Source organism: Pleurodeles waltl, chromosome 5 (assembly GCF_031143425.1).
Source record: "Pleurodeles waltl isolate 20211129_DDA chromosome 5, aPleWal1.hap1.20221129, whole genome shotgun sequence".
In the NCBI taxonomy this organism is placed as follows: Eukaryota; Metazoa; Chordata; class Amphibia; order Caudata; family Salamandridae; genus Pleurodeles; species Pleurodeles waltl.
In genome coordinates this window covers 1,848,810,949-1,848,825,623 of record NC_090444.1, presented here as the reverse complement: position 1 = coordinate 1,848,825,623, position 14,675 = coordinate 1,848,810,949, and the positions used below count along the sequence as shown (strand labels likewise).

The following is a 14,675-nucleotide window of genomic DNA, read 5'->3' as shown; positions in this document are numbered from 1 at the left end:
GATGGAACGCAGCTGACTTTGCCCATGATATAAAAGGGACATGTATGTCTGAATGATATCTATCGCAGACGATACTATGTCTGTCGGGGAATAAATCCTGTTGGACAAAGTGTTCATGCTGTTGTCGACAACAGCTAAAGCCATTTCTAAATTCTCCTTGTCTATTTGCCTTAAACGCGCAGCGGCTTCTATCTGAGAAAGCTTCCAGATCTCATTAGATATGGCATAGATGAATCTCTTAGAGCGTGGCTACCTAGGACCTAACAAAAAGTCCTGCAAGTCTATATCCTCAGAAAGAGTGTTAAGATGTTTCTTAGCTGCGGCAATCTTGTTAGTTTGTGCCCATTGTTGGCACAGTTTACCCACAGTGTATGTTGTAACTATACCCATGTGTTGACATGAGACAAAGCGAGGGTCTGGCCGGCTAATCTAGAAACCTCCTGAGGAATTCACAAAACGTGCCTGACACCCATTTGTGTCAATTGGCCATACTTACCACCAGCCAGGGCTGGAAAGTGAAGAGTTATAGGTACCAGCCTGAACCGTTGCCTCTAGCTCTTCCTCAGTGACATTCAGGAAGGATTGCCAATTTTTGAACTTCAGAGGTGTGGGGATACTGGGCGTGTTCATTTCTTTAACTTTTGCTAACCCCAGACAGGATGTCTGTTGAATTGTCATTCAAAAAGATTATTTGCGCAGGAATAAGGCACGCTCTGAACAAAGCTTCCCTACCCTGTATTTGCCAATCTTGTGTTCCCCGTAAACTCTTTAAGTCAATAGTGTGCTTCCAGTATTCATAACCTTTGACTACAAGACGGGAAACAAAGTCTGAATAAATCAGTTTTGTGTCAGTTAGCAAAATTTTCCTAATCTTTGAAGGAGGTAATTTGAAATAATATGACTCTGAAAGTTTTGTGTCATGCCCAGAAAAATAAGTAAAGTTGTCTGAATAACGTTTTGGGCTCCCCGCAGGTGGAGTTGAACAGTGTTCCCACTGTGTATAATTAAATATTGATCTATGTCTAGTGGCACAGTGCAGGTAGCAATGTCCCCAGTTGTTATAGCAGAACATTTCCCCATAATTCTGTGTATTTGCATATACATCATCACTTTCAAATAGTGAATAGTCCTTCATTTCAGTTAACATTGAATCAACTGTCTGGACATCCCAATGATCAGATACAACACCACGTGCAGTTACATCAGTCATAGAAATTTTGAAGACCTATGGAATCCGAATGACCTCAGTAGGCCCGTATATATCAAATGGGATGCTGTCCCACACAATCCCATCAGGAGTAGGTACCGCTGAAATGTTCACAAGGGACAAGTCTCTTTAGACCTTATATGAGGAATGATATGGAGTTAAGAATTCTTCCACAGGCTCAACAGAGGAGCGTTCAGGAAGGTAATGACCATTTATAAGTAAAAAGAAAACAGTCACTAAACCAATCTATCGAAACAATGCAAAGAATGTCAAGCAGAACCATAAATAGTTCCATGGGTGAATTAAATAGTTATGTTTAAGCCATAAGTACAGCTTACGTGTCTTTGAAACGTTTTCAATCGCAGGAGTGGATGAGTCTGAAGAAAAGTCATCAATGTCGATGAAATAACCAGAAGCAATTTCTGCAAACGCAGGACCAGGTGCAATACTGGTGGATGGATCCACTTCGCGCTGAGGCTCATAGCAGATGGTGTCGTCAGTCTGTGTTGTGTTGGTGTAGAAAGCAGCCAAATCTTGGATAGGTGCTATCGTTGAAGTGGTAACTGGAATCAGCAAAAGCTCATTTTTCACCCTCCTCACGGTGGAGGAGGTATTTGTAGCATTGCTGGACATGCTGGTGTAGTCAGAAGTAGTGTTGTTATGTCTGCTTTGAAGAGGTATATCCTGTTGGGTAGTGAGAGGGGACTGCATATACATATTTTAACCTACATATTTTATCGCCATAACTATGCAATACTCTAGTACTCAGATTGCTGTAGTTGCGCTAAGCGCAGGAGTTGTGACTTGATGCTGATGGGCAATGTTCAGATTTTTCTAAAAGTGGCAGGAGTAATTTAAAAAAATAAATAAAGATGAAACAATGTCTGAATGTAAGTTGTGGCGGAAATGTGATAGCGTATGTATGCTACCATCATGAATACATTAACCTATATCTATTTCTGACATTGTTAAGTTGGATACCAAAGCCTTCTTGCCACATGGTGGATAGTCATCCAGACAGAATCAGTACAGTGTTACTTCCTAACCTAAGCGGCTTAGGACAGAGTAGATTATAGGTCTTGGGTACTCGTTTCTCAACATGGCCCAAATAGCATTGAGGTCTCGGTGTATATGTGTGCCCCATATTAAGTGATCTTGGATACAGCCATCCACAGAATATAATCATTAAGGTCATCTCAGTACGAGATGGAGCCTATGTATCCATCCTTGCGCTCTCAGCATATGGACTTCTGATTGTCTCATTTGATCACATTTTAAATTTGGTTTATCTAAAACGATCCATCTTAATCATTTTTGGTGTGGTTAATGTTTAAAAAAATGATTGGTCATCTTCGCCAGACTCCATTTGCACCGTACGTTACTCCTGTGTTCCCCAATTCGCACTTGTATCTTTCTCAGAGTCACGCCAATATAATGAAGGGAGCAGGGACATGCAATCATATATATATATGTTCGGTGGCATGTGTAGCTGCAGATACACATGCTGTGCACAGTCCGCCGTCTGGTGTTGGGCTCGGAGTGTTACAAGTTGTTTTTCTTCAAAGAAGTCTTTTCGAGTCACGAGACCGAGGGACTCCTCCCACTTCGGTTCCATTGCGCATGGGCGTCGACTCCATCTTAGATTGTTTTTTTTCCGCCATCGGGTTCGGACGTGTTCCTTTTCGCTCCGTGTTCGGGTCGGAAAGTTAGTCAGAATCTCGGAAAAATTTGTCGGTATTGTTTCGTTCGGTATCAGGTTAGTTAGAACAAATCGGCACCGAATCTTGAAGAGCTCCGGTGGCCCTTCGGGGTAATTTCGATCCCCCGTCGGGGCCTGGTCGGCCCGACCGCGTGCGACTTCAAGACTGATGGAACAAACCCCGTTCCGATTCTGTCCTAAATGCCATAATAAATATCCCTATACGGATCAACATTTGGTCTGTAACTTGTGCCTGTCCCCCGAGCACAAGGAGGATACGTGCGAAGCCTGTCGCGCCTTTCGGTCGAGGAAAACGCTCAGAGACCGAAGAGCCAGGAGATTGCAGATGGCGTCCACGCCGACAGGACAACAACGGTTCGAGGAGGAGGAAGAAGAAACTTTCTCCATCCACGAGTCGGATTCCGAAGAACTCGACGCCGAAGAAATGTCAACCGTGAGTAAGACGTCGAAACAAAAAGCTCACGAAAAGACTGATAAAGCCCAGGGGACGCCACCGCCAACAGGCCATGGCTTAACCCGAAAAGTAGGTGACCGTCCATCGGCACTGAAAAAGGGCGGGCTGGTGCCGAAGTCATCCGACTCCGGTCGAGATACAGGCACGCAGCACTCTCGGGCCCGAAAGAGTGGCGCAGAAAACATTCGGCACCGAGACAGCGGCACCAAGATTGGTCGGCACCAAGAGGGCACGACGCACAAAAGAAAAAAGATTTTGTCGGAGCCGAAAAAATCAGTAGAAAAGGTTTCGGTGCCGAAACATCTGGCATCCGAACCGAGAATCAGTTCCTACTCAGAGGAACAAGGACTGTCCTCTCAAATGAAAAAACACAGATTTGAAGAGGAATTACAAACAATAGAGCCAGATCACACGCAAAAGCGGCTCTTTATTCAAAAAGATACTGGGAGGATCAGCACTCTTCCCCCAATCAAAATCAAAAGGAAACTTGCCTTCCAACAAGGAGACAAGCAACCATAAGCAAAGGTGATGAAGAAAGTAACTCCACCACCTTCTCCACCACCATCAACTCATGCATCACCGGCACCAACTCCACCATTAACACACTCGCCAGCTCATACCACAATGAGCCAGGATGATCCAGATGCATGGGACCTCTACGACGCCCCAGTATCAGACAATAGCCCAGAGTCGTACCCAACTAAACCGTCACCACCTGAGGACAGTACATCATATGCACAGGTGGTCGCTAGGGCAGCCGAATTACATAATGTATCACTACATTCGGAGCCTATTGAGGATGGCTTCCTCTTTAACACCTTGTCCTCCACCCGTAGCCATTATCAAAGCCTTCCCATGCTCCCAGGAATGCTAAGGCACTCGAAACAAATATTTCAGGAGACAGTTAAAGGCAGAGCTATAACTCCAAGGGTGGAGAAAAAATATAAGGCACCACCCACAGACCCTATATTTATTACAACACAACTGACACCGGACTCAGTAGTTGTGGGGGCAGCTCGTAAGAGAGCCAACTCGCATACATCAGGCGACGCACCACCTCCGGACAAGGAGAGCCGCAAATTTGATGATGCGGGAAAAAGGGTTGCAGCACAAGCAGCAAATCAGTGGCGTATCGCCAACTCGCAAGCACTCTTGACGAGATACGACAGGGCTCATTGGGATGAAATGCAACATCTCATCGAACACCTACCCAAAGAGCTCCAAAAAAGAGCGCAACAGGTGGTGGAAGAGGGACAAAGTATCTCGAACAATCAGATACGGTCTTCCATGGATGCAGCGGATACAGCTGCACGGACAATAAACACTGCAGTCACAATAAGGAGGCACGCATGGCTGCGTACATCTGGGTTCAAACCTGAAATACAACAGGCTGTGCTCAATATGCCGTTTAACGAACAGCAATTGTTTGGGCCGGAGGTGGACACTGCCATCGAAAAACTAAAAAAGGACGCCGATACAGCCAAAGCCATGGGCGCACTGTACTCCCCGCAGAGCAGAGGCACATTTCGGAAAACACCTTTTTAGGGGAGGGTTTCGAGGTCAACCCACAGAAACCAACACCTCACAAACAAGACCACCTACCTACCAGGGACAATATCAAAGGGGAGGTTTTCGGGGACAATACAGAGGAGGCCAATTCCCAAGAAATCGGGGAAAATTTCAAGGTCCCAAAACCCCTCAAAATAAACAGTGACTCACAAGTCACACAACCCCTTCACACAACACCAGTGGGGGGAAGACTAATCCAGTTCTACAAATCTTGGGAGGAAATAACAACAGACACTTGGGTCTTAGCAATTATCCAGCATGGTTATTGCATAGAATTTCTCCAATTCCCTCCAAACGTCCCACCGAAAACACACAATATGTCAAAACAGCATATAGATCTTCTAGGACTAGAAGTTCTAGCATTACTGCAAAAGGACGCAATAGAATTAGTACCAAGTCTACAGAAAAACACAGGAGTTTACTCACTGTACTTTCTAATACCAAAAAAGGACAAAACTCTGAGACCAATACTAGATCTCAGAACACTAAATACCTACATCAAATCAGACCACTTTCACATGGTCACATTACAAGACGTAATCCCACTGCTCAAACAGCAAGACTACATGACAACATTAGACCTAAAAGATGCGTATTTCCATATACCGATACATCCTTCACACAGGAAATACCTAAGGTTCGTATTCAAAGGAATACATTACCAATTCAAAGTGTTGCCATTCGGAATAACAACCGCGCCAAGAGTCTTTACGAAATGCCTAGCAGTAGTAGCTGCACATATCAGAAGGCAGCAAATACACGTGTTCCCTTACTTAGACGACTGGTTAATCAAAACCAACACGCTAACAAAGTGTTCATATCACACAAAGTATGTCATACAGACCCTTCACAAGCTAGGTTTCTCCATCAACTATGCAAAGTCACACCTTTTGCCGTGCCAAACACAGCAATACTTAGGAGCGACAATCAACACAACAGAAGGGATAACCACTCCAAGTCCACAAAGGGTTCAAACATTTCACAAGGTAATACAGGCCATGTATCCAACACAAAAGATACAAGCAAAAATGGTATTAAAACTCCTAGGCATGATGTCTTCATGCATAGCCATTGTCCCAAACGCAAGGTTACACATGCGGCCCTTACAACAGTGCCTAGCATCACAATGGTCACATGCACAGGGTCAACTTCTAGATCTGGTGTTGATAGACCGCCAAACATACATCTCGCTTCTATGGTGGAACAGTACAAATTTAAACAAAGGGCGGCCTTTCCAAGACCCAGTGCCACAATACGTCATAACAACCGATGCTTCCATGACAGGGTGGGGAGCACACCTCAATCAACACAGCATCCAAGGACAATGGGACATACATCAAAGGCAGTTTCACATAAATCACCTAGAACTGTTAGCAGTATTTCTAGCGCTAAAAGCATTTCAGCCCATGATAACCCACAAATACATTCTTGTCAAAACAGACAACATGACAACAATGTATTATTTAAACAAACAAGGGGGGACACACTCAACACAGTTGTGTCTCCTAACACAAAAAATATGGCATTGGGCGATTCACAACCACATTCGCCTAATAGCACAATTTATTCCAGGGATCCAAAACCAGCTAGCAGACAATCTCTCTCGAGATCACCAACAAATCCACGAATGGGAAATTCACCCCCAAATACTGAACACTTACTTTCCAATTTGGGGAACACCCCAAATAGACCTATTTGCAACAAAAGAAAACTCAAAATGCCAAAACTTCGCATCCAGGTACCCACACCAGCGATCCCAAGGAAATGCTCTATGGATGAACTGGTCAGGGATATTTGCGTACGCTTTTCCCCCTCTCCCTCTCCTTCCATTTCTAGTAAACAGATTGAGTCAAAACAAACTCAAACTCATACTAATAGCACCAACGTGGGCAAGACAACCTTGGTACACAACACTCCTAGACCTGTCAGTAGTACCTCATTTCAAGCTACCCAACAGACCAGATCTGTTAACACAACACAAACAACAGATCAGGCATCCAAACCCAGCATCGCTGAATCTAGCAATCTGGCTCCTGAAATCCTAGAATTCGGACACTTAGACCTCACACAGGAATGTATGGAGGTCATAAAACAAGCAAGAGGACCTTCCACTAGACACTGCTATGCAAATAAATGGAAAAGATTTGTTTGTTACTGCCATAACAATCAAATTCAACCATTACACGCATCTCCAAAAGATGTAGTAGGATATTTACTACATTTGCAAAAATCAAATCTAGCTTTTTCTTCCATAAAGATACATCTCACCGCAATATCTGCTTACCTGCAAATTACTCACTCAACTTCACTATCCAGAATACCAGTCATTAAAGCGTTTATGGAAGGCCTAAAGAGAATTATACCACCAAGGACACCACCTGTTCCTTCATGGAACCTCAACATTGTCTTAACAAGACTCATGGGTCCACCTTTCGAGCCCATGCATTCTTGTGAAATGCAATACTTAACGTGGAAAGTTGCATTTCTCATTGCCATCACATCTCCTAGAAGAGTGAGTGAGATTCAGGCATTTACCATACAAGAACCATTTATTCAAATACATAAAAATAAAATAGTTCTAAGAACAAATCCAAAATTCTTACCAAAGGTTGTCTCACCGTTCCACTTAAATCAAACAGTAGAATTACCAGTGTTCTTCCCACAGCCAGATTCCGTAGCTGAAAGAGCACTACATACATTAGACATCAAAAGAGCACTAATGTACTACATTGACAGAACAAAACTAATTAGAAAGACAAAACAACTATTTATTGCCTTTCAAAAACCTCATACAGGAAATCCTATTTCAAAACAAGGCATTGCTAGATGGATAGTTAGGTGCATTCAAACCTGCTATCTTAAAGCAAAGAGAGAGCTGCCTATTACACCAAAGGCACACTCAACCAGAAAAAAAGGTGCTACTATGGCCTTTCTAGGAAATATTCCAATGAACGAAATATGTAAGGCAGCCACATGGTCTACGCCTCACACATTCACCAAGCACTACTGTGTAGACGTGTTATCTGCACAACAAGCCACAGTAGGTCAAGCTGTACTAAGAACTTTATTTCAAACTACTTCAACTCCTACAGGCTGAACCACCGCTTTTGGGGAGATAACTGCTTACTAGTCAGTGCACAGCATGTGTATCTGCAGCTACACATGCCACCGAACGGAAAATGTCACTTACCCAGTGTACATCTGTTCGTGGCATTAGTCGCTGCAGATTCACATGCGCCCACCCGCCTCCCCGGGAGCCTGTAGCCGTTTAGAAGTAGATCTTCAACATGTGTACATTTGTAAATATATTACTTTAACCTTCATTTTGTACATACATATTCATTCCATTGCATGGGCACTATTACTAGCATACACGACTCCTACCTCACCCTCTGCGGGGAAAACAATCTAAGATGGAGTCGACGCCCATGCGCAATGGAACCGAAGTGGGAGGAGTCCCTCGGTCTCGTGACTCGAAAAGACTTCTTAGAAGAAAAACAACTTGTAACACTCCGAGCCCAACACCAGACGGCGGACTGTGCACAGCATGTGAATCTGCAGCGACTAATGCCACGAACAGATGTACACTGGGTAAGTGACATTTTCCATATATATATATATATATATATATATATATATCTCCTACACTATTGACTGAATTTGTGGAGTTGCCATGTTCCGACTCAAATCTGACTCTGTTGTCGGTCCAATGGCATCCTGCACATGATCCATATCTACGATGACCCTGTACTTTTGGTAAACCCCAAAGTTCCATTTGTGTGGTGTTCCTGGTATTTTAAGGGTATGGACCATGAAGTCCCATGGACTACTCCATCAAAAGACAAGGACAGGTTTTTCTTTCCCTTGCTTACCTGTATTTAACAAATAACAATGCTTGTTAATCAGTCTGTTGGTAGTATTAGAGTAACTAAAAGAATTTGTAACAAAGACAATTTTGTTTGAGGTTTGTTTGCTGTGGATTCCAGTAGCATCTCTCTATTGTTGTTTGTTGCTATTTTGTTGGCTCTGTTAACGGTGTCCTCTAGATATGATTTTTGACGGAATTGAATGGTAAGGTTTTAGAGTGTATGTTATAGGATGTTAATTCAGAACAATTTTGTATGCAAAGAAATTACCTCACTGGGAGATTTTCTTTCAGTGCTATAGAGTGAAAACTCTCAAAACCTAAAAGGGAGTTTTTATCAGTGGACTTTGTATAGACCTCGGCGGCCGTCCTTCCTTGAAATCAACTGATCAAAAAATGGTATCCTTTCCTGGTTGGTCTTGCCCGTAAGTTACAAATGGGGATCATGTTCATTAATCCACTCCAGAAACTTGGTAATACTGGTCATATTGTATTGCCAGATCACATGAATACTCATTGTTTCCTTGTTACAATATTGGCATTGAAAGGATTACTAGTTGAATAAATATGGATTGTTTAAAAAAAGTGCATATACAAATTTGCCACAAGAGGGGCAAATGCACTGCCCAATGAAGTACCTGTGATTTGTAGGTAGAGTTGTTCTTCATATTGGAAATAATTCTCTGTTAGAGCCAGCTCTGCATATGTCTTGATAAACTGTATTGGTGTCATCTGCGGAGTCTGTCCTTCCAACAAGAGCCGTCCCATAACTCTAAGTGCTTCCTGCTGGGGTAGTTACATTATCATTATATATATATATATATATATAGTCCAAACAAAATTGCCAAAGCCTCAGTTTCAGAAACATCCGAGCATTTATTCTCAGTAGAAATGGCAGCAAGCTTAAAATCCTGACGCGTTTCGGCTGAATGCCTTGATCACAGGTGAGTGGTTCAAAGTGCACACAACACAGGTGTTTATCAATCAAATGTCACGTGACCCTGTAGTAGTAACATACATCTCCCATAATGCACTGATAATGTTTCAGTAATGATGCAATGCACTGTAGCTTAGTATATAATCCTGCTTCATAGCGTCCAAAAGCCTCTCCCTCATCCCTTTAAGCTTGCTGCCATTTCTACTGAGAATAAATGCTCGGATGTTTCTGAAACTGAGGCTTTGGCAATTTTTTGGGGGGGACTTTAAATATGGGTTTCTCCGCCCTTGAAAGCTGAAGCTGCCATGCAGGGTTGGGGGCCCCTGTCTGGAGGTCGTTGTTGGAAATATATATATATATATCTCTATATATATATATATATATATATATATATATATATATATATATATATATATCTCTATATCTCTCTCTCTCTCTCTATATATATATATATATATATATATATATATATATATATATATATATATATATATATATATATATATATATTCTGCATCTAGTCACAACAAAATGTTCACCTCTTGGTCAAATCTTATATCTGGCAACAAATTCAATACTGGTTTGTTGACTTTGAAATGTGATGGCATGTTGTGAACATGGACAGCAATTCACCAAAAAGCCCGGGTTAGCGGAAGTAACATCACGCGCCATTTCATGTTTACTTCCAATCACACACACATGCTTACATTTACACATGCACATTCACTCACACACACAGTCTCTTTTACAGAAGCACTCTCACCCACAAGCATGCGCACAACATACACTTAAATGTGTTTTTTTACTTACCTCAACTGCCAAGGAGGGTCATATTCCAGCTAACTGTACTCCATTTTTTAATTACACTAACAGTGAATTTTATGTTATTATTCACCATTAATGTAATAACAACTGATTGAAAACAAGGAAGTGCAGCCCCGAGCAGCAACCATAAGGACGAGCTGCACCTCTGTCCCTGGCACTGATTTTGCCACCTCTGAGGCCAGGGGCCACAAAGGCAATGCTAGGTGTTGCTGGGGGTCGCCACGGGGACCCCTAAATGACGTCCATGGTTGTGAACGAGGGGCTGGGAGAAAAATTCCACAAACTTACAGAGTGTTTCCACAGTGGACCCAATCTACAACACTGTGGATCTCCCTAGTGGCGGAACCTTGTTCTTATAAATGTTTGGTATATTATCAATTACGGGGTCCTTGGGTATTCAACATATACAGGGAGTGCAGAATTATTAGGCAAATGAGTATTTTGACCACATCATCCTCTTTATGCATGTTGTCTTACTCCAAGCTGTATAGGCTGGTATCATCAAAGATGAGCTTGTGGGGCCTTTTCGGGTTGAGGATGGAGTCAAGCTCAACTCCCAGTCCTACTGCCAGTTCCTGGTAGACACCTTCTTCAAGCAGCGGTACAGGAAGAAGTCTGCATCCTTCAAGAAAAACATGATTTTCATGCAGGACAATGCTCCATCACACGCGTCCAAGTACTCCACAGCGTGGCTGGCAAGAAAGGGTATAAAAGAAGGAAATCTAATGACATGGCCTCCTTGTTCACCTGATCTGAACCCCATTGAGAACCTGTGGTCCATCATCAAATGTGAGATTTACAAGGAGGGAAAACAGTACACCTCTCTGAACAGTGTCTGGGAGGCTGTGGTTGCTGCTGCACGCAATGTTGATGGTGAACAGATCAAAACACTGACAGAATCCATGGATGGCAGGCTTTTGAGTGTCCTTGCAAAGAAAGGTGGCTATATTGGTCACTGATTTGTTTTTGTTTTGTTTTTGAATGTCAGACATGTATATTTGTGAATGTTGAGATGTTATATTGGTTTCACTGGTAATAATAAATAATTGAAATGGGTATATATTTGTTTTTTGTTAAGTTGCCTAATAATTATGCACAGTGATAGTCACCTGCACACACAGATATCCCCCTAACATAGCTAAAACTAAAAACAAACTAAAAACTACTTCCAAAAATATTCAGCTTTGATATTAATGAGTTTTTTGGGTTCATTGAGAACATGGTTGTTGTTCAATAATAAAATTAATCCTCAAAAATACAACTTGCCTAATAATTCTGCACTCCCTGTAGTAAATCCTTTTAATTCTTAGTAATCCAACCCTGTTCATAAACTTCTTCAGTCATCAATTTAATTCTGTGCTGTAATCGTTTAGTAGGATTCAGGTGTAATAGTTAGTAAAACGTAGTGTTACTCAGCTGTCTCAAGCACTTCTCCCTATAGGCTATTTATTTGTAACTGGACAGCATTCCCCACCCCGTCTGCAGGTTTGTTGGTGACTCTGGGGAAATTTTCTAGGTGTTGAGTGAGCTCCAGTCTGTGATTGGATAAATTGAAGTACCGGAGACTGTTTGTTTTGTTCATTCTCCTGACCTTTAGTGATTGTTTGTTCTAACGCATGGACTTCAGGTGTGTGGACGGGGAAGAAGTGTGTTTTTTCTTTAAACCTGTATTTATCTCACTAGTATCAATTGAGGCAATGTTTGTATTTAAAAAAAAAACAAAAAACATTCAGGCATATTTTTCTGAAAAATTCAACTAGTTCTCTTCTTATTTCAAAGAAGTCTCCAACATGTGTAAGCACAAAACACAAACCTCTGCTTAATATCTTCATTAGACAATTGTTAATTACTAATATTCACTATTACTTGCTGCTCTGGCCAGGTGATACCTGCTGGTTCTAAATCTGGTTTCATGTCCGTCGTAGTGGGAGATTGGACTCCCGCTCACTGCAAGTTTTTTTTCCTATTCACCCCCCTCTTCCTCGTGAGCCTCTCCGTCCTAAAAAAGGGGTTGGGCCAAAGTGAGTAGGAGAAGGATTTGGATGTGGTGGTCCCATCTGAAATCTCAGTTTGAGGTCTTCACAATGGTGGTAGTGGTGATGATGGTCCTGGAAATCGCTGGGGGTTACTCACATGTGATGGACCTTTGGTTCATGTCTGTCTTGTCATTGATTCGTCACTACTAGTACTCTAGATCTCGGAGTCGGATGTCCGGTCCTCTGTTGTTCTTTCAACCTTTTGTGATGTTCCAGAGTTGGGTATCTTTGTTGTCATTGACCTTGGTATATGGGTAGGCCCGCTCATGGGAGAAACGTTTTACATTCTTCAAATTAATGATCTTACTTTGCGTCAGAATTTTTTTATTTTCCGATATCATCTTGTTGATCTCCTCCGACTATTTCTTGAAGAGAGTGAAGTTACCTTCATTTTCGTGTTGTTTTCGAATGTCTGGATTTGTATGATGAGGTCATCAGAATTTCTTTTAGGTGTATTAATGATGAGAATGAGCTAATTTCTTGTACATCTCCAAGCGATAAGAGACAAATGCTTTTCAAAAGCCTTATCTTCAAGAAAAAACATGGGCTCTTTACAACTATCAACACCTGAAGAGCACAATTGCTTCTAAAGGATTCAGTCATCGTTGCACCATGTAAGGCTGTTCTCTCTTGTAACTTTTTTTAAGGTTGTGGGTTTCTCCCAGTTTTCCGTCTGTGTACGTGCCTGGGACACGTTAGAATCTAAAAGGCTAGGTGTAGTGAGAATACTCCTTACCACAGTGTCAACAAACCCAAGACCTGTGTTGTAACAAACATCAAAGATGGCCTCTTATCCAGCGAGATGTATAGAAAGCCCACAGATAAAAACTCCCTTTTAGGTTTAGAGAGTTTCCCCCCTATAGCATTGCAAGAAAACCTCTCAGTGGGCCAATTTCTTCATTTGCACAGAAATTGTTCAGAATTAACGTCATATAGCAAACATTCTAAAACCTTGACCCATCATGGTCAGTGATCACCGCCAATGTCACCTCAACGAAGGGTCGAGTGGGCAGAAGCATGTGTACCTTTGCTCGTGGGTTGGACTATTCCCCACTTCTCTTTTAATGTCACCACGGGGGGGGAATCAATAAAATGAATATTTCCACCCAGTAGGTTGGTTTAATATTCATCCTGACAATTTGTTTTTCCCCTCTGCACACAGCCTTCACTCTTGAGAGACCATGTGAGTGGCATAGCAACACAGCCATCAAAATATTCCCCCTAAAGCTCCCCAAAAAACACCAATTGGGTAGTAGCTTGCACCATAGAACCCCTTTGGGAAGGTGCCAGGAGGGGCTCATTGGCGAAGCATTCCACCCGACAGGTTTGTGAGGGCTCTTGTCCTTAAAGTATTCTAGTTCCCATCCAGAGTGTGCTGCACACTCTGTCTGTTCTACATTAGTGACAGTTCTTTGGTGCATTGTAGAAATACACAAAGGCCAACCTCCTATGACACCTAATCACGTGACCCAGGAAACCAGCTGCGGGCACCAAATGGTTAGGACATGAAAATGCCAACTTTCTAAATAGTTTATTGTGAAACCAATGGCGCTTATTAGAGATATATTGGGATAAAGGATAGGAACAAGGCCCAATGGCTGTATACAATTGCACTGGTCAAGGTTATAGTAAGGAAGGAATAGTCAAAAGACTAAGTGAAAAGAAATCTTATTTTCATAAATGCTGCATATAGATGGTGTGTAAAGTGTTCCATGTGAACGAAAGAACGGAACCAAAAACAATAAAGTACAATACATAAATGTAGCCAAAAAAAACAACATATATTCAAGTGTTTCCAAAGGACAGCAAACAAACACATATATAAATTAAATGAATCCTTGTCCTTATAGCAATTAAGGGAATTGTGAGGTTGGTTTGGTTGTGTTGTAAAAGTGTCAACGACATTTCAACCCACGTAAGGATGTGGGGTCTCATCAGGACCAAGAGAAAGGGGATACCTAAAGGATGAGCAAAAACAATGATGACTACTCTGTCGTGTCACTTACAGCATGTCAAATTAATTAATAATTGACACATATACCTGAATCTTCTCCTTTGGGAT

At 42.1% G+C, this 14,675-nt stretch overlaps 1 protein-coding gene across 2 annotated transcripts in view; it reads left to right on the top strand.

The window, feature by feature from the left end:
- The window catches only part of KIF6 (kinesin family member 6), a 1,127,187-nt gene that overhangs the window by 238,808 nt on the left and 873,704 nt on the right, over nt 1–14,675 (top strand). The gene's annotated exons all lie outside the window — the stretch shown is intronic.